The sequence below is a fragment of the Lissotriton helveticus genome, chromosome 12, assembly GCF_964261635.1.
Source record: "Lissotriton helveticus chromosome 12, aLisHel1.1, whole genome shotgun sequence".
NCBI lineage: Eukaryota > Metazoa > Chordata > Amphibia > Caudata > Salamandridae > Lissotriton > Lissotriton helveticus.
The window spans coordinates 695,319,034-695,337,277 of record NC_136073.1 but is presented as its reverse complement, the minus strand read 5'-3'; the positions used below and the strand labels follow the sequence as shown (position 1 = coordinate 695,337,277).

At 49.2% G+C, this 18,244-nt stretch overlaps 1 protein-coding gene across 2 annotated transcripts in view; it reads left to right on the top strand.

Moving 5' to 3' along the window:
- Positions 1-18,244, top strand: part of HYDIN (HYDIN axonemal central pair apparatus protein) — a 3,619,565-nt gene that overhangs the window by 353,019 nt on the left and 3,248,302 nt on the right. The gene's annotated exons all lie outside the window — the stretch shown is intronic.

Genomic DNA, 18,244 nt, shown 5'->3' with positions numbered 1-18,244 from the left:
GTCTGCTACTTATATATAAGTAACTCTAGGCTAATATTCAAAGTATAAGAAGCTTTCTCGAGGTATCATGGTGGAAAGTGATCATGACGGTACCAGGGGCATCCTATACATGCCAGCAATCTTAACAGTGACAGAATGTGAGAAAGTGTCTCTATATATACTGGACCAGAATAAGGTACAGTGTGTGTATAGAGTTCACAAACCCCAGAGGTATAACAGTTAAAGCCAGTTGTGATCTTACTCTCTAAAGTGGTAGCTTGGTTGAGCAGTAAGGCAGTACCAGTACCAGTACCAGAGGACAGTGTAAAGCATTTGCTGTACACACTCAGTCAGGAAAAGGTTTCACACACTCAAAGACTGAACTCCAGGCCAATTGTTTTTATATCAAAGATATAGTTGTTTTATTTCTAGAACCAACAGGTATCAAAATATACTGTTCTCAATATGAGAGGTCTCAGATGAGTACTTTGCAGAAAGGCAATAAACTTTGTAAACACAATAGGTACAGGGGTTGCAGTAGGCAACACAATTCTACACACAGTTTAGCATTGAGTTCAATGGATTTTCCTATATAAACACAGCTGATTACTTTGTAGATTACTTTGGTAGTTCCAGGACTGGCTGAAAACAGTTTAGTAAAAACGTTTTAGGTATTGCAGTGATTTTTCAGGAATATAAAGCTATTTTAAAAGTTCACACTTAAAAACTTTTCAACAGAAATCTGGCAATGTTATCCAATGGGAGAAAATTCAGGTTGCAGGTAAAGTACGATCTCGTTACTTTGGTGATCCAGAACTGGGCTCCTGGGTCCGGCACTTGGGTCTCAACTTAAAACAGGTAAGTAATTTCGTTTCAGTATTTCGTGTGATTTTTAAAGAATATTTCAAGTTTTCAAAAGTAGACACTTAGAAGAAATTTCATAGAAAAGCAGGCAATGGATTCCTATGGAGAAAATGCAGGTTACTGGTAACCCCGGTAAGGATTACTTTTGCGGTTCAGTACTGGGCTACAAGGTACACTTCTAGCTTCTCTCCTGATCACAGGTGAGTACTTCGGAATTCGGTTGATTTTATATGAATATTTTAAGTTTCTAAAACTTCACACTTAGAAGATTTTTCGAGTCAAACCAGTCAATGTTATCCAATGGCAAGTAAGTGAGTTACCGGTTTCCAGGTGAGTACTCGACTGGTGAAGTTGTGGTTCTGTGCATAGACTCAGAGGTCCCCCAGGGTTAGGTAGGTACAGTTGGTTCACCCTCAGCAGCGCAGGGGCGGCCGGGTGCAGAGGTAGTTAGGTCCAATGTTATCCAATGAGGGACAGGGGGCATCCGGTTGGTGGCTGCTGGCTAGCAGACCACGCGGCTGTGGGAGCTGGGCTCCTGGTCACTTCCTCAGGGCAAAGGGGGAAGCAGGATAGGGCAATGGTGGCACAGCCAGCGGTACTCGGGTGGCTGGGTGCAGGGTGCTTTTGAGCCGTCGGGCGCTCAATGTTATCCAATGGGAAATGTAAAAAGGGAACAAAGGCTGCAGGCTCGGGGGCGAAGACTCTCTAGGGGCGACCAGCACTTCGAGAGGTAAGTTGGGATCTTGGAGCACAGGTAGGTACCCCAAAGGGAGGCACAGGGGGCTGTAGGGCGCCGGGTGCAGGGGTGTCTTTGGGTGTCGGAAAAGCTTACCTTCAGCTGGTCGCGGTTGGGTTGGCCCCTTGTTCTGAGTCTGCAGGCGTTGCACTGGACTTCGGGTCCCAGTCACCGGGGGGACGTCCTCGTGGTCTTGGATCACTCGGGCACGGGCCGGGCTCGGCGGGTGCAGAGTGGGCTGGTCCGGAGCTTCCTGGCTGGCACCAGGGGGTTGTTGCAGCAGAGCCTCTGCTGATGGGAGTCCCGGTCCAGCAACATGTCTGCTGTGTGGCAGCCTCTGCAGCACCTCAGCCGTGAATTGTAGGTTAGGTTTTCAGGGGGCATCTCTAAGATGCCCCCTGGTACATTTTACATTAAATCTCACACTGGCATCAGTGCGGATTTAATGTGCTGAGAAGTTTGATACCAAACTTCTCAGTCTTCAGTGTAGCCATTATTGTGCTGTGGAGTTTGTAATGACAACCTCTCAGCACCATATACTCTTAATGGCATCACTGCACTTACAGTGCCCAGGAATGGCCCTGGGTACTGTAGGACACAGGGCTCATGCACCTGTGCCCACACCTCTGGCGTAGGGCACCCAGCTAGAGGGGTGACTGAAGTATGCCAGGGCAGTGGGTTCTGTGGGCATGGCACACAGTGATGTGTGCCATGTCGACTCTTTGTTTAGTTCTGTACTTAGACACTCAGCCTGCAAAGGCAGTGTGTGGGTGTCAGGGTACAGGGCGCCTGAGGGTGGCACAATAAGTGCTTCAGTCCTCAGGGGTCTTCTCTGGTCACCATGCCCTGGGTACCTAGGGTACCATTTACTAGGGGCTGACAGGTGGCCATAGATGCCAATTGGGATTTAGTTTCAACACAGTTTTAGGGAAGGAACACAGGCCCTGGGTACCTGGTTGGCAGGAACCCAGGGCACACTCAGTTCAAGCACATCAGCAGTTTAGAAAAAAGTGGGGGCATACCAATGCAAGAAAGATGGCACTTTCTCACACAGAACTAAAACAGGTGAACAAAATGCCTTGAGGTATAAAGGATCACGGACAAGCAGTTCAAGCATCAGCAAAACTAGTGTAGACTAGTGGGGATTAAACATTTATAGCTCAGTCAAAGCTGTAATGAAACGTGATGGAGATGAAATCAAAGGAGATGAGCTGGAAAGGGGAAATGCCTCAGGCGAATTACGAGCGTCAAAACGTAGTGTGAACAAAAAACAAAGAGGCAGGAGGTCCAGGAAAACAGTCTAGTTTGGGTGACTGTGTGAACAAAACAGAGTAGAGGTGCCATCTGCTTAGATTTGATCCTCAGCAACTATATTTGTTTTGATGATTCTGGTTGCTTGTTTCTAGACCCGCCTAGACAGTGCAGGTTTCGCCTGACCTCTTGTGATCAACAGAAAAAGAGCTTTCTGAGGTACTACTGAGAGGGGCACTTAGACTGGACCTACACATTGGTTTCCTTGAGTGCAGCATTTACTTGTGAAGAAGTAGTGTACTTCCACTGAAATAGTGTCTCTAGTTCCCTTACTTTGCTCGTTCTCAATACACCAAGACTGAGTTGGTTATGGTGGCAATCCACTGTTCAAAGCTATAGGCTTGATCAGTTTATTGTGGAAAGGTAGGATAAAGGCAGTAGGCTGGAAATAAACAGTCATAAACATCACAACTCACAAAACAGGACATTGCAAAGCAGTTGCCATTACATCAGCGTTATATGGAAGGGGCACTTAAAATTCAAGCTCCAGGATGATGCATGAATCAAAACTTATCAGGCAGGGAAGGTGGCAGCTTTTGAAAGGAATACAATGGGAGCCAGGGCATGGATTTGGGCCATGAGGAACATGTGCATTGTATTCAGAGAGAGCGGTCTAGCGATTCAGCTCTGAATGCCTGATTCCATAGATCACAAGTAGTCCCAGAGAGGTTGCCAGATATCCTTCAGCCTGGCAGAAGGAGGTTGCGGCGTCACGTAGACATTGCTCGTCGTGTCGCAGTAGATCATACTAGTTAGTCAGGCTTTCACAGTGGGACGGGCACCACTACCCCAGCGCAATGCCATCTCTTTTAGCTAACATAAAAGCTATGGCAGTGAATTAAAATTTGCCTAGCCTTGGAGAAGGTAAGTTTCAATTCTATTAAGGATATGGAGGCAAGGATTATGCTTATTACTTCTTCTCTTTAATAACATTTTCCAGACAGCAGCCATCAAGATAAACTACATTTCCCATGAACACCAGGGAATAATTTATAACAACATTTCTATAGTCCTATGTTAATGTCCATGTTCCAGCATCCATAACGTCCCTTGGCACTTCCTGTTCCTCCTCTTTCTTCGCACGAGTCATGCCATTCCTTCCCTCTCATGCGTCTTGTTTCGACCCATTATTTCCTGGAAAGACAGTATGCATCAGAATCGGAAAGACAAAAACCAGCTTGTCACACAGCAGAGATAATTACATGTACAGAACTTTGTTAAACAATGCAGCATCGCAAAACCGTATCATAGTACATGCAAACAACGAAAACAAACTTCTTACTCCCTTGCGGGCGGGTCTGCATCCATCCTGGTTGCTGGGCGGGATAATCCTCGCCTCTGTGTCCTTAATAGAATTGAAACTAACCGTCCCAAAGGCTAGGCAAATTTTCATTCTAAGTCAGGACCGGAGGCGAGGATTATGCTCCTTCAAAGCTTATTCACCACCACCTTGGCTGCATTCAGCACCGGTTTGAAATAAAACCTCTTAAAAGTGGAGTCCGAAGACCAGTCTGCCGCTCTCATGAGGTCTTCTAAACGAGCACCCAGACTGAATGCTTTTGAAGCCATCGCTCCTCCTGCTGAATGGGCCAAAATTCCTTTGTGTTGATGCCCACCTCCTGCATTACCCACCTGACCCAGCAAGCTATCGTGGGCAAAGAGACCTCCTTAAACTGTTTTCTGAGTGCTATCAGGAGTTGTTGTTCGCCCGGCGGGTGTTGCCTCCTCATAGGCCTTAAGGCATCTCACTACACAGAGTTTAGGGGAATCAGCAAAAGCTTGATATTAAATTGTGTGGATATTCGACTTTGTACGTCTATTCACTATGAATGTCACCCCATGAGGGGGAAAAACTCTAGCCGTGATATCTAAGGTCAGTAAATCAGAGACTCTCCTGCAAGATATGAGGCCAAACAACATCGCCAGCTTTGATGAAATCTCTTTCCGAGATAGGAACCGATTCGTCTGCCACAATAAGAAAAGGTTCAATACGAGATTGACATCCCAAAGGACAGAATACTGAGGTTCCGGAGGGAGAGACAAACGGATCCTTCTCAGTACCCTAAAGACAAAAGGGTGTTCACCCACCGGTGCCCCTTCCACTGGAGAATGCCCTGCCAAAATGGTGAACCGGACGGCATTTATTGACCAATACGCCAAACCCTCTTCTGCTAAACCTGCCAGGTAATTGAGGACGTGTATTAAATCTGATCCCACGGGATCCACTTTCCTTTGCAGACACCAGCATACTCATCGTGTCCAAGAGGACAGATAACGCTTGGTTGTACTGTTGGCCCAGGCTCTCGACAGTAAGTACTCAGCATGGCGCGAAAGGCCTGAGATTCTCCACCTTTGCCTGTCATCCGCCATGCCATGAGGTGTAACGAGGTTTCCTCCACCAGGTGGTGAGCATTGTCGTCCGGATTCGTTAGAATGCCAGGAAAGTGGGGGAGTCGGGTTGATGAAGCCCAAAAAAGTTTCAGAAGAACCCGAAACCACACTTTCGACCTCCAGAGCGGTGTTATCAGCTCCACCGTCATCATGATCATCGAGAACGGGGTAAAAGTGTAACCATTCTACTGACTCCAATCCTGGAGGAACACGTCCGTTGCTTACGCCAGCGGATCCGGTCTCCAACTGAAAAACCGCGGCAGCTGGTGGTCGAGGCGGCACGCAAACAGGTCGATGGAGAAAGGGCCCCATCGATCTACCAGCAGGCGAAAGACCTGTGGGTCCAGCTTCCAGACATTGGCGTCCCGAAGATGGCGGGAGTGGCAATATGTTACCTGGTTGTCCCGGCCGGGAAGGTATTCCAAAGTCACCAGAACCTGGTTGTCTAGGCAGAAATTCCAGAATTCTTTGGCCATGTTTGCCAAGGCTCGGGATCTGGTACCCCCAAGGTGATTGATATATATATATCTCACCGCCGAGACATTGTCCATCTTTAAGAGTACCGAGGACTGGATCTGGTCCTTGGTGCAGCATCGGACCGCGAAAGACCCTGCCAAAACCTCCAGGCAATTTATGTGCAGGTGCTGTTCTTGAGGAGACCAAATTTCCGCTGGTGGAGAAATCCCCACAACGAGCGCCCCAGCCTGATCTGCTGGCGTCTGACTCTATTACCAAGTTGGGGACGGAATCGAAGATAGCCCTTCCATTCCAGGCCTCCATATGAGCCAGCCACCACTCCAACTCCTGAACCTCATCTGTCAAAGGAACCGCCTGCAAGTACGTGAGGCCCTTCCTCAGGTGGTGCCCCTTCAGGCGCTGAAGGGCCCGGTAATGTAACATGCCGGGAAAAATCGCTTGAATCGAGACCGAGAGCCCACGAGGCGTGCAATCTGTCTCAGCGAGGTTTGCTGCCTGGCTAGAGTCTGGCGAATCTCGTGTCGTATCTTTGCGATCTTTCGCTAGGGAAGGCTCAGAGAGGACGAGGTGGAATCTATGACGAAACCCAAAAAGACCGCATTTTGCGTCAGGATGAGGAGCGACTTTTGTTCGTTGATCACAAAACCCAAGCCCTGCAAAAGATCCACTGCCATCTGAAGGTGCATCCTCAGTCTCGAGGGGCACTGCATAAGGATGAGCCTCTCTTCCAGATAAATATTAAGCCGGACTGCTTGGGTGTGTAAAACCTCCACCGCCGGTTTGAGGACCTTGGTGAAGCACCAGGTAGTGGACGAGAGGGCGAAGGGCAGAGTTAGAAACTCGTAAACCTGGTTGCGCCACAGAAATTGGAGGAAACAACGGTGGGAAAGATTGGAACTGTCAGGTATGCATCCTTCAGGTCCAGGTGCACCATCCAATCGGATGGAAGCAGCACAACCCTGAGAAGATGGATACCCTCCATTTTGAAGTGGCGGTACACAAGCCACTCGCTGAAGTCCTTGAGGTTGATGACTGGTCTCTGACCCCGTCGGCATTGTCAACCAAGAAAAGGTTGCTGAGGAAATACCCTGGATGAATCGCCGTGTACCAGATTGCTCCTTTCTGTAGCAGGGCGGAAACCTCCTCGTCTATCATAGCTATATCGGGGGTGAAAAAGGAAATGGGACGGGGGCAGGCGAATTGACAGGGGTAGCCATAGAACTCTATTTGGAACCCCTGTACTGTCTGGAGAACCCAAGCGTCCCCTGTAATAGCCTCCCAAGCGGGGAAGAACAACGCCAGCTGCCCCCTCACTCGCAGCTGCGCTGAGGGAAGAACACTCACTGTTTGAACTGCCGTTGTTTCCGCCTCTGTCTCTTCCGCGGCCTTTGAATCATTGCCCTGTTGTCAGGTAGAAGTTGTTAATTCGCGGATTTGCCTGATACTGCCTGCGTCCGGAGCCTTGCCCCGGAGATTGGGGGGCTTGGGAGGAGAACCGGACGGTCGAGCGGCCCCTGCTATGACCAGCCCATTGGAAAACCCGATGGTGGAAGACCCTCTTGATGTTCATCTGAGTCTTATCCAGTCACATAAATGTTGCCATAAACTTTCCCAACTCCTTGACAAAAGGCTTGCCAAACAAACCACCCTGTGCCACTGCCCCGGCCTCCGAGGAGGCCAGGTCACCCAACTTAGGGTCCACCTTAATCAACAAAGATCGACGCAGTTCCGTAGACAGTGTGCAGTTAGCATTCCCCATAAAACAAATGGCGCGCTGCGCACAAGCCAAAAGGACGTCAGGGGCAATCAGGGAACCGGACAGCCGGGCTTCCTCGGCCATGTCCAAAATCTTGGTCATGGAACCAATCGCATCCAGGAGCTTGTCCCGGCAAACCCACCAGGACCGTTTTATTCCCTTTTTAATGTCTTTGACACATTTTGCAGGAAAGTGGCCATCTTAGTATCGATATCTGGGTTGAGTGCCACCTTCCCTACTAGCGTGGGGCGTGGGCATTCTGCTCTACTGTGGGCTTTGTTCTCTAGTGGCTTCCTAAGGCGAGCTGCAAAGTACTTGGCCACTTTATCCGCGTGTTTCCCATCAGCTGACATCGGGTGGACAATGTCATCCGGGTCGAGCATATCCAACAGGCCCTCCTTGGCAGGTTCCTGAGGACCTGCTGGCCACCTAGAGGAACCAGCTTCCTCGTCCGACTCCTCAGGGGAATTCTCATCCTGGGGCTGAGGCGAATCTGGCTAGGGGAAACTGGCTTGGGGATGGGCTGACCCTGAGGGGGCTCCGCAGGAGAACTTTTTGTTAGGAAAGCCTGCTTGAGACGCGCGAAGGCATCTTTATCTACCCCTTCCTCGCACTTTATCTTAGGCTTATCTTAGGGGGCCTTCGGTAGTGTGCGTGCTGAGGGGCCTTATCCTGGGGGGGGGGTGCGCCTGTGCAGGACTGTGCCATCTTACCGCACCCTTGTGCTATCTTGTGAGCCAAGCTCTGCTCCATGGGTGTCATCAGGTCATTAACTGTGGATATATCAAGGTATCTATGGCCTCGTAAAAATTATCGTCCCATTGGAGGTAGGCTAAAGAGTCCTCCTCCTCATAGTATTCTTGTTCCATACTGAGGGCTAAGGAGGGTAGCACCTAGATGGGCTGAGAAAGGCTGAGGCGTCTCTAGGGAGCACCATACGCAAGGCGTGAATGTATGGGCTGAGAGCCTACTCCGGAGTAATGTAGGTGGCCAACGGCACACTATTAACGAGGCACATCTCTCAGGACACCTATCACCCTTTTGATTCACCGGGTATTGCTGCCTGGGACGAGGTGTCCCTGTTCCGGTCACTTCTGACTCAACTCTAATACTGACCCTTATTTTAAACAGGCATCATAAATGCCGGTGCACCACACCACTACCCGTCCAAACGGGCGTCTGAAAACACTTAGGATTACAGACCCAGATCACTGGGCGATTCCAGGCAGCCACGGAGATGCGAGCAGTAGTAGGCTGAGCGGAGCGTGTTTTGAAATTCCCTCACAGAAAGTGTGCTCTGCGGCCAAAGTTAACTTCCCCGCCGATCCCGCGTCGCGTCGTGTCTCCTCTCTCTGCACCTTACAGGAAGCAGGTTGCCTCCCTCTCCTCCCCTAAGCCAATCACAACGCCGCAATGGCTGATTGGCTAGGACGCCGACCCCACAGGCGTGTATGGTGAGGGCATTTTCTCTATGTAGCCTGCATGCCGCCTACATAGAGAAAATGTAGAGTGTGCATGACTGCCCTGGGGCCGACCAAACAGTCAGCACCCACAACAGTGGGCAAGCCACTCCTCCTCTGCCTGGAGCAGGAACACCCGCCCCCAACTAAACCCTACCTTCTGCTTTCTCACAGTGTGAGAAGCAGAAACATAGAATGGTATTTAACATACCATTTTATGTTTCTGCTTCTCGCACTGTGCGAAAGCAGTGGGGCGACGCTCCTCCGGCCACTTGGAGGAGCTGCCCCTGCTCAGCACACTGGCATCAGGCACTAAATGGTTAGACCAGAAAACTTTCTAAATGTGACATTTTCTGAATTGTGACTTAAAATCCGAGATTACTATTAAAGAGAATTTTAAGTTCCAATTCATTTGAATCCAAACTTTACTTCCCTATCTGTTCCAAATCACAAGTTAGAAATTATGTAATAAGGTAACCCAATCCATTTAAAGTTCCTGCACAGAGCATATGTCTCCCCTGCAGACATCGCTAAATTTGACCCCACACATTCAGACTCAGTGCCTCAAGTGTCAGGCCCCAAATGCGGATTTTACGCATCTCACTTGGACCTGCCCCCTAATTAGTCGCTACTGGGTACTCTGTTTTCTCACTTCTTTACACTATGGCCGACTACACAATACAGCCCGACACCGCTGTGAGCTCCTAGGCTATTTTTATGACATTCCTAAAGCTGCACTCAGATTTGTGTCTGTCACCTTATTACTTGCTAAATGGGAGATCGCCATACCTTAGGGTAGCGGACACTATCGTACAGAATCCGCCGGACTCAAGTTCATGTCCTATTGAGATAAAGTCAGTGAGGAGTATGCTCTGTTACAGCCCCTCTCCTCTAGACCTAAAGATGTTTGGTAACCCCTCTGGGACTATCTCCTCTCCCTAGAATCGATCAACATGGATTGATTATTGCCATATGTGTCAACCAGTGGGCAGTTCCGCATCGCTCCACATTTCGTAGATATTCCCCCTCTTCAACCTCTTCCAGTGTTGTTCCAACATGCACATTTTTCCCTTTCCTTCTTTTCAACTGCATTACAATATGCCTAAATTGATTGCTGTGACTGGCCATGTATGATTCCTCTGTTTTTTAACACCAGGACATGGAAACCTTTAAAACAACATGTTCTACTTAAATACAATGCACCTTGCCATATGGGCTGCGTAGGGCATGCCTTAGGAGTAACTTAAATGTATTACAACTGACGGTTTAGGCCTTTCAAAAGGTTTATTTTGCCAATATTTCTGATCGTAACCCCTATCATCCGGGGGACAAAATGGCAGTCATGAGGCATGTTTTAAAGTGCTACCTAAGTGGGTGGCACAATGAGTTCTGCTGGCCCACTAGTAGCATTTAATTTACAAGCCCTGGGCTCATGTATTACCATATGCTAGGGAATTAGAAGTAAATTAAATATGCCAATCAGGTGTAAGGCAATCGTACCATGTTTCAGGGAGCAGTCCAAGCACTTTAGCACTGGTTAGTTGTGGTAAAGTGCTCAGAGTCCTAATGCCCCCCCCCCCAATCTGAAAACAGCAGGGGTGATGCCAAAAGCTTTGGGGAAAAACCACACCAAAGATATCGGGTCTAACAGCAACATAACTTATTTAAGCAGACTTTATAGTGTTTTTTGAATGGGCTTGCCATAACTGAGCCTAAGAGTTTTTTGCAAACCCAGGTGCGTTTTTCTGTTCAACATAAAGCTTGGTGAGGAGGAGGCAAGGCAGTTCAAAACTGTCCACTTTGTGTTAGTCCTGGCTTGATCCAGTAAAGGCCAACACCGGCATATTGCAACCTTTGGGTGAGATAACTCATGATTCTTGGATACAAATGCTGGTAGCTTTAACTGATATGGGGCATGGTATGTAGCTTTGGGACAGCAGAGTGGGAGCTACAGATCTGTTTCGCTGCCAACCACCACATTCTAGGTGGCTAGATCAATGTGAGAAGTTGGCCTGATGTGCAGTGCTCACTGTTCTAGTGATCACTATATATCAGTCCAAACAACCCTTATTGATGATTGGTTGTAAGTCAACCTTATAGACCAGCTATCCTAGTAGCATGGATACGAGCAGTCTAAGGCTAAGACTCTAGAGGGCGTGTTAAGCCAGCTGTTTTACCATCACATTACCCCTTGAACACCCAGTGAAAGGACACCACACAAGTTGTTATGAAAATAAACAGTGTATTTATTTATAACAAGACTACCCTGGCTCTTTATGAGACAGGGAGCTAAGCACACAACAAACTCTTATAAAAATACTTAAGTTAGCACAGTATACACAAATGCCCGAGGGGCACGAAAAACCATATACTCTGAAAGTGGAATGCGAAATTACTAGCAGGTAAGTACAGTACTAATAGGCTATAGAATCGTTAGATTACTTCTAGGAGGCCCAGGGGACTCGGGTGCAGAGTGTGCACTCTCACGCGGGATGCGGGACAAAGTCTATGATAGCTAGTAAAGTTAAAGTTAGTGTTCACGGGCGAACCCGACCTGGTAGGGAGAAAACGACAGTGGATCCTGACCCTTGGATAGTGAGGCTATGCTGGGGCACCGAAATGCCGAAGTTACCTAGCCCAGGGGCTGCAGCTGCATAGGTCTCAAAAGACGTCGGGAATCCTCGTAGACGAACCAGGAGCCTGGAAGAAAGATGCTGGCAGGCGACCAGTGAAGAGAGTTCGAGTTGATCCAAGCCTGGATCTTGAAGATGGATGACACCTGAAAGCAGAGGGGACCAAGTTCGTGACTACTAGCCAGTAGTCAGGTGGCACCAGGAGGGCACCGGATGGTAGTCACCTCGGCTAGGTGAGTGGGCGACGCTGGGCTCTGCAGATCTCACGGACCAGGAGGCGTTGTCGGCGACCAGGATGGAGGGGCGAGCTGTCCCACGATGGATGAAGCTGTCGGCGTCGAAGAACCCAGGATTGGGCAACAAAGCCTTGGCTAATTCAAGCCCACGCGGTGGACTCAAAATGGCGTCTTGAGTGGACCAGGAGGGTCCGGGGTGCTCCTCTTCTGGAAGGGAGCAAGAGCCAGTCTGGAGCAACCAGACCAGCAGCAGTGAAGTCGTCGGGCGTCGTTCAGAAGGCCACAAGCCAGCGGGCTAGTAGCCAAACAACGCGGTGAGCAGCAAAAAGCAGAAGGGCCCCACGCCGATCGTGGAGATGCTGGGGGGCTGCTCTTCGGTGCTGGAGCTGCTCAGGGTTGGGGCTTCTCGGACCCCAAAGCACTCGCCAGGAGATTACTCGGCGGGCTTGCTGTGAAGAAGTCGTGCAGTCTTGGCAATAGTCGGTCCCTTGAGGTCTCGTCGCACTCACGGTTCTCAGCTTGGCTGTAGAGGTGAGTAGAGGTCGGAGGTGCCAGGGAAGCCGGGTCTTGTCGAGCTGGGCAGTCGGATTCCGGAGGAAGGACTTGCAGCAGACCGCAGTGTTCTTAAGGTGGTGCCTGCGGATGCAGGGTGACTACTCCTTAGCCACAAGGGAGAATCTTGAAGAAGAAATCTTGATGTCCTTTCGTAGAAAGTCGTGTCTTGATTCCAAAGATGATCTAATTTGGAAGGGGGCCTGCTCCTACCTTTATCTGGGAAAAGGGGGCTGGCACGCGACTAAGTCCTGCCCTATGGGTGGGACCAGGAGGGGGGTGGTTACACCCCTCTCCTTTGGCGGGCTTTCCCCAGGCCAGGGGCTGGAGTGCCCCTGGAACTGGTTTCAGCCGGCCTATGCACAGTGAGCACCGGGGTGCCACTTGCAGTCACCTTCCTCTGTAGCCCTGCCTACCTGGAATACACAAAACCCTGTCTGGGACGGTGCTGGCACCGCCCCTGGCAGGAAACCCTTTGTCCTTGCCTCCTGCTCTGGGAGGACTCCCAGCAGCAGGAGGGCAGACTTGTGTCTCGGTGGCAGCATCCATTTTGTGGATGCTAATGCTCTGTCTGGCTTTAACCGGGGTTACAGGTTACATACATGTCGTGTCCCTCTAGAAGGGTGGAATGCTAACCCCGTCGCCAGAATTGGCGAGGGGTTAGTATTCCAATTCGTATGACACCTTACTCGACATGTTTTGATAAAGCGATACCAGAGTTGGCATATAACCGCGAGGATTATAATGCACTTAAGAGTATATGGTATGCGATATCATGGAAACGGCTAAGGGATGGATCCCGAAAGCCGCAGACAGGCCCAGCTCATGCCAGAGCACTATCTCACACGATTCCAAGCACTCTGCCTTCAGGATTGTCAAGGCCTGCCATAGGAGTGACTGATAGGAGATCTGTGTGTCCATTTTTAGGGTTAGATATAGGTATACTATATTTAAAGCAAAGGGTGATTACATCACCTTGCCCCAGCTGTCAAGCAGCCAGTTGTGTCAGATTTGGATGGCCAGCCAGGGGTGGCATAATACATGCTGCAGCCCCTGGTAGGCCCTGGGTACACCTATGCCCTGGGTACCTAAGGTACACTGTACAGGGACTGATAAGGTGACTCTGTATCCAATTTAGATATGTACCTAAGGTACATGGAATCCATTTTACAGAGAGAGCAGTAGGCCTGGGGTCCTGATTAGCAGGGCCCCAGGTCAACTAAGTCAGAAAACCAGCAAAACACCAGGCAAAAAGTTGGGGGCAACCATAGTCAGGGATCTACCTTCCTACAATCAGCCACTAAATGGGAGAACTGTGACCAAATAAAAAAAATAAACTATCCATTAAGCTTTCTACTGCCCCGACCTGTGTAGGCCATGAATTAATGGAAATCTCTTCCTTGACGCATAAGGAATTCTGAGGCAATGCCAGGGTTGCATTTAGAAGCTGGCACCTCCCTATATCCCAAAGAAGATGAATTGAAGTGCTAACTCAGACCATTTGCCAGAACTAACTAAAAATAGCTAACACCCGGTTCAGATCTGGGATTGTGTACTGTCCCAAGGCTCTGAAAAACCTTAATTGTAGCCTTGAGAGAAACAATGAATTACCTACTCCTTAGGAAGATTCAAACCTCTAATTTGAAATGAAGAATGTGAGATGCACAGAGTTACTCCACATTATACTTGTTTAGGCAACAGGCCAAAAGTGTCATTTTCAAAAAAGCTGTAAAAAGAAGCTGATCTGGTTAGTTGCAACTACAGTGCTGAACTGTAGCTAAATGGGAACTTCACTGCCTTTCTCCTTGAACCCATGACTAAGTACCACCAAAAATCCCCTTACTACTCCTACTAAGGGCCTCTTTTCAAGCAGGGCAAAGGGCCAAACTTATGAAGAGTTTTAGTGGTTGCAAACCCTCTGTGAGAAGTTGGCCTGGTATATGATGTTCACTATTCTAGTGAGCACCTTGCACCAGTCCAAACAACCCTTATGGTGATTGGTTGTAAGTCAACCTTATAGACAAGCTATCCTAGAGGTAGCATGGACAAAAGCAGTCTTAGGCTAAACGCGAGAGGGCATGTGAAGCCAGCTGTTTTACCATATGCAATCCCTTTAATACCAAATGAAAGGACACCACACAAGTTATATATTATAAAATATATGTATTTATTACTAGAATAATCCTCTGTACTCTTTATGAGGGCAGAAGCACACGCGTTCAAACAAAGAACTTAATATCATACAATAAGCTGCACAATTTTGGATAAGGCCGGGTGGCCCGTAAAACCATATACTAAATAAGTGGTATAAGAACCACGTCACGAACAATGGTAAGAAAGCTCTCGCTGTCGGCGGTGTCGGCTTCCGGATTGGAGTCAACAATCCTTGGCAAAGGCAACCCACGCAGGAACTGAAGAGGGCTTCTTACTCAGGCCAGCAAGGACTGAGGGGCTTCTCCTTTGCAGGGAAGCAATGCCAGTCTGGAGCAACCAGACCAGCAGTGTAGATTTCGGGTTTCGGCATTACAGAGGCCACTAGCCTACGGGCAAGTGTCCGGACAGACGCGTCGAGCAGGAAAATGCAAAAGGGCCCCACGCAGCGCTCGGTGAGTGTGAAGGGGTGATCTTCGATGCAGTTGATGCTCGGGGCTGGGGCTTCTCAATCCCCAATGCACAGCTTCGAGGGTGCCTCGGGAGCTGCACAGGAAGCGTCTCGCAGTCTTTCCAAGATGGCCGGTCCCACGTCTCACGTCGACTCCACTGGTCTCAGCTTTGCTGTGGCTGTGGATCAGGCTGAAGGAAGTCTGGAAGTCTGGGTCTTGTCAGGCTCTGTGGTCAGGCTCTGGCGGGAGCGTCGGACAAAGCAAGTGGTTGAGCGCTTGATGGTGCCTGCTTGCGCAGGATGGCCACTCCTTGGCCACAAGGGAGATTCTAAAGTATCTTCTTGTAAAGTAGATGGTAGAAGGTCCAGAGTTCTGTATCAAAGTTTCAGTCAGGATAATCTGATGTCTTAGGACGCAGCTCCTACCTTTATTCCAAATCAAGGGGCTGGATTACCTGCTAGGTCCCTCCTATGGGTGGGACCAGGGAAGGGGGTGGTTACACCCCTTTCCCTTTGTCCAGTTTCGCGCCAGAGCTGGGGCTGGCGTGCCCCAGCACTGGTTTGAACTGGCCTATGCATGGGGCACCTTGTGCGCCCCAGGCATGTCTCGTTGCTTTCATCCCTCCCTGCCTCAATCCACTATCTCCTGTCTGGGGTGGTGCTAGCACCTCCCTGTGACAGGAAAGCTATTGTCCAAGCCTCCCGTGCTGGAAGGGCTCCCAGCAGCAGGAGGTCAGACTTGTGTCTGTGGCAGCAGCATCCATTTTGTGATGCTGGGGCTCTGGTTGATTTTAACCGCGTTTAAGGAAAGTAACATGTCTTCTCCCTCTAGAAGGGTGGAATGCTACCCCCGTCGCCAGAACTGGCGAGGGGGTAGTATTCCAAAGCGTATGACACCTTACACGACATGTTTCGATAAAGCCAAACCACAGTTAGCAATAACCGCGAGGATTATAATGCACTTAAGAGTATATGGTATGGCAATATCATAGAACAGCTATAAGGACATGGTTCCGAAAGCTGCAGACAGGCTAGAGCACCATCTCACATAAAACCAAGCACTCTGCCTTCAGGATTGTTAAGGCCTGCCATAGGAGTGACTTATAGGTGCATATGTGTCTATATGTAAAGGTAGATATAGGAATACTATATCTAAGCAAGGGGTGATTACACCACCTTGCCCCAGCTGAGTGATCAGCCAGTTATGTCAAATTGGAAGGCCAGCCAGGGGTGGCAAAAGATATGCTGCAGCCCCTGGTAGGCCTTGGGTGCCTCTATGCACTGGGTGCCTATGGCACACTGTACAGGGACTCATAAGAGTGACCCAAATACCAATTGGTGATGTACCTAAAGTACATGGTGTTGAATTTAGAGAGAGAACAGCAGGGCTGTGGGTCTAATTAGCAGGACCACAGCCACATTAAGTCGAAAACCAGTGAAGCAAAAAGTGGGGTGACCATAGGAAAGCAGACCCTTCTCTCCTACATAACCCCCCCCATCCCCCAAACGCAGGGACATTAAACTTAACCTTGACCAGATAAGCCTTCATGTTCTAAGTGGAAATATCTGGAGAGACTATCTGCATTTCCATGGTCAGTCCCAGGCCTATGTTCCACTGTAAAGTCCATCCCCTGTAGGGAAATGGACCACCTGAGTAGTTTGGGATTTTCACCCTTCATCTGATTTAGCCACAAGAGGGGCTTATGGTCTGTCTGAATCTTGAAGTGAGTGCCAAACAAGTATGGCCTCAGCTTCTTCAGGGCCCAAACCACAGCAAAGGCTTCCCTCTCAATAGCTGACCAACGTTTCTCTCTAGGGGTCAGCCTTCTGCTAATAAAAGCAATGGGCTGGTCTTGACCATCTACATTAAGTTGTGAAAGCACAGCTCCCACCCCCAACTCAGAAGCAACTGTATGGACAATGAACTCTTTGGAGTAGTCAGGACTCTTTAAGATAGGTGCAGAGCACATGGCCTTCTTCAGGTCATCAAATGCCTTTTGACAGCTTACTGTCCACTGAACATTTTTTGGCATCTTCTTTGAAGTCAAGTCATTGAGTGGTGTCACAATGGACCCATAATTCTTGACAAATTTTCTGTAGTACCCAGACAGGCCCAAGAAAGCTCTGACCTGAGTCTGGGTAGTTGGAGGAGTCCAGTCCTTTATGGTCTGGATCTTGCTCTCCAGTGGTTGAACCTGACCCCCACCTACAAGGTGGCCCAGGTACACAACCTTACTCTGCCCTATCTGGCACTAAGTGGCCTTGATAGTTAGGCCTGCCTTTTGCAGGGCCTCCAAAACTTTCTTCAGGTGGATCAGGTGATCCTCCCAGGTGGAGCTAAAGACAGCCATATCATCCAGATAAGCTGCACAAAAGTCATCCAACCCAGTGAGGACTTGGCTCACCAACCTTTGGAAAGTGGCAGGTGCATTCTTCAAACAAAAGGGCATCACCACAAATTGGTAATGACCTCCAGGGGTTGAGAAAGCTGTTTTGGCTTTGGCATCCTCAGCTAACCTGATCTGCCAGTAGCCAGCTGTCAAATCAAATGTGCTCAGAAACTTGGCAGAAGCCAATTTATCAATGAGCTCATCTGCTCTTGGAATGGGGTGAGCATCTGTCCTAGTGACAGCATTGAGACCTCTATAGTCCACTGCTATAGTGGAGAAGCGTGGCTCAGTGGTTAGAGGCAGCAGACCCAGAAGCTGAGATTGACCGTGGACCAGGGTTCGATTCCCCTCCTCGGCGGGTCTCGGGCTCAAAAATTCCACGATCTCGACAATTCTCGCTCTGGTGCCTACTCAACTCACGGGGTCACACTCTGCGACTCTGGGCAATAGCTTGCTTAATCTCCACTACGGCCCCTCGCGGCGGGATGCCTGGCTTTCACCTTGTGGACACCCTACCGGGGTGTCTCACAGGGGAATACCAGGACGGGTTCCCTAAGCAAGCGCCGGGACGCTCACGGGCAGCTGTGCGCTTTACAAGTCCAGCACATTTACATTACATTACATTTACATTTACATTACATTTACATTTACACAGAACCTCATCTCTCTCTTTCCATCTTGTGTGTGAGGTTTTGGTACAAGGACTACTGGGCTGGCCCAGGGACTCTCTGATGGCTCAATCACTCTCAACTCCAACATTTTCTGCACCTCAGTCTTTATACAATCCCTGACATGGTCAGGTGCCTGTAGATTTTATTCTTCACAGGCAGAATGTCACCAGTATCCACCTCATGGGT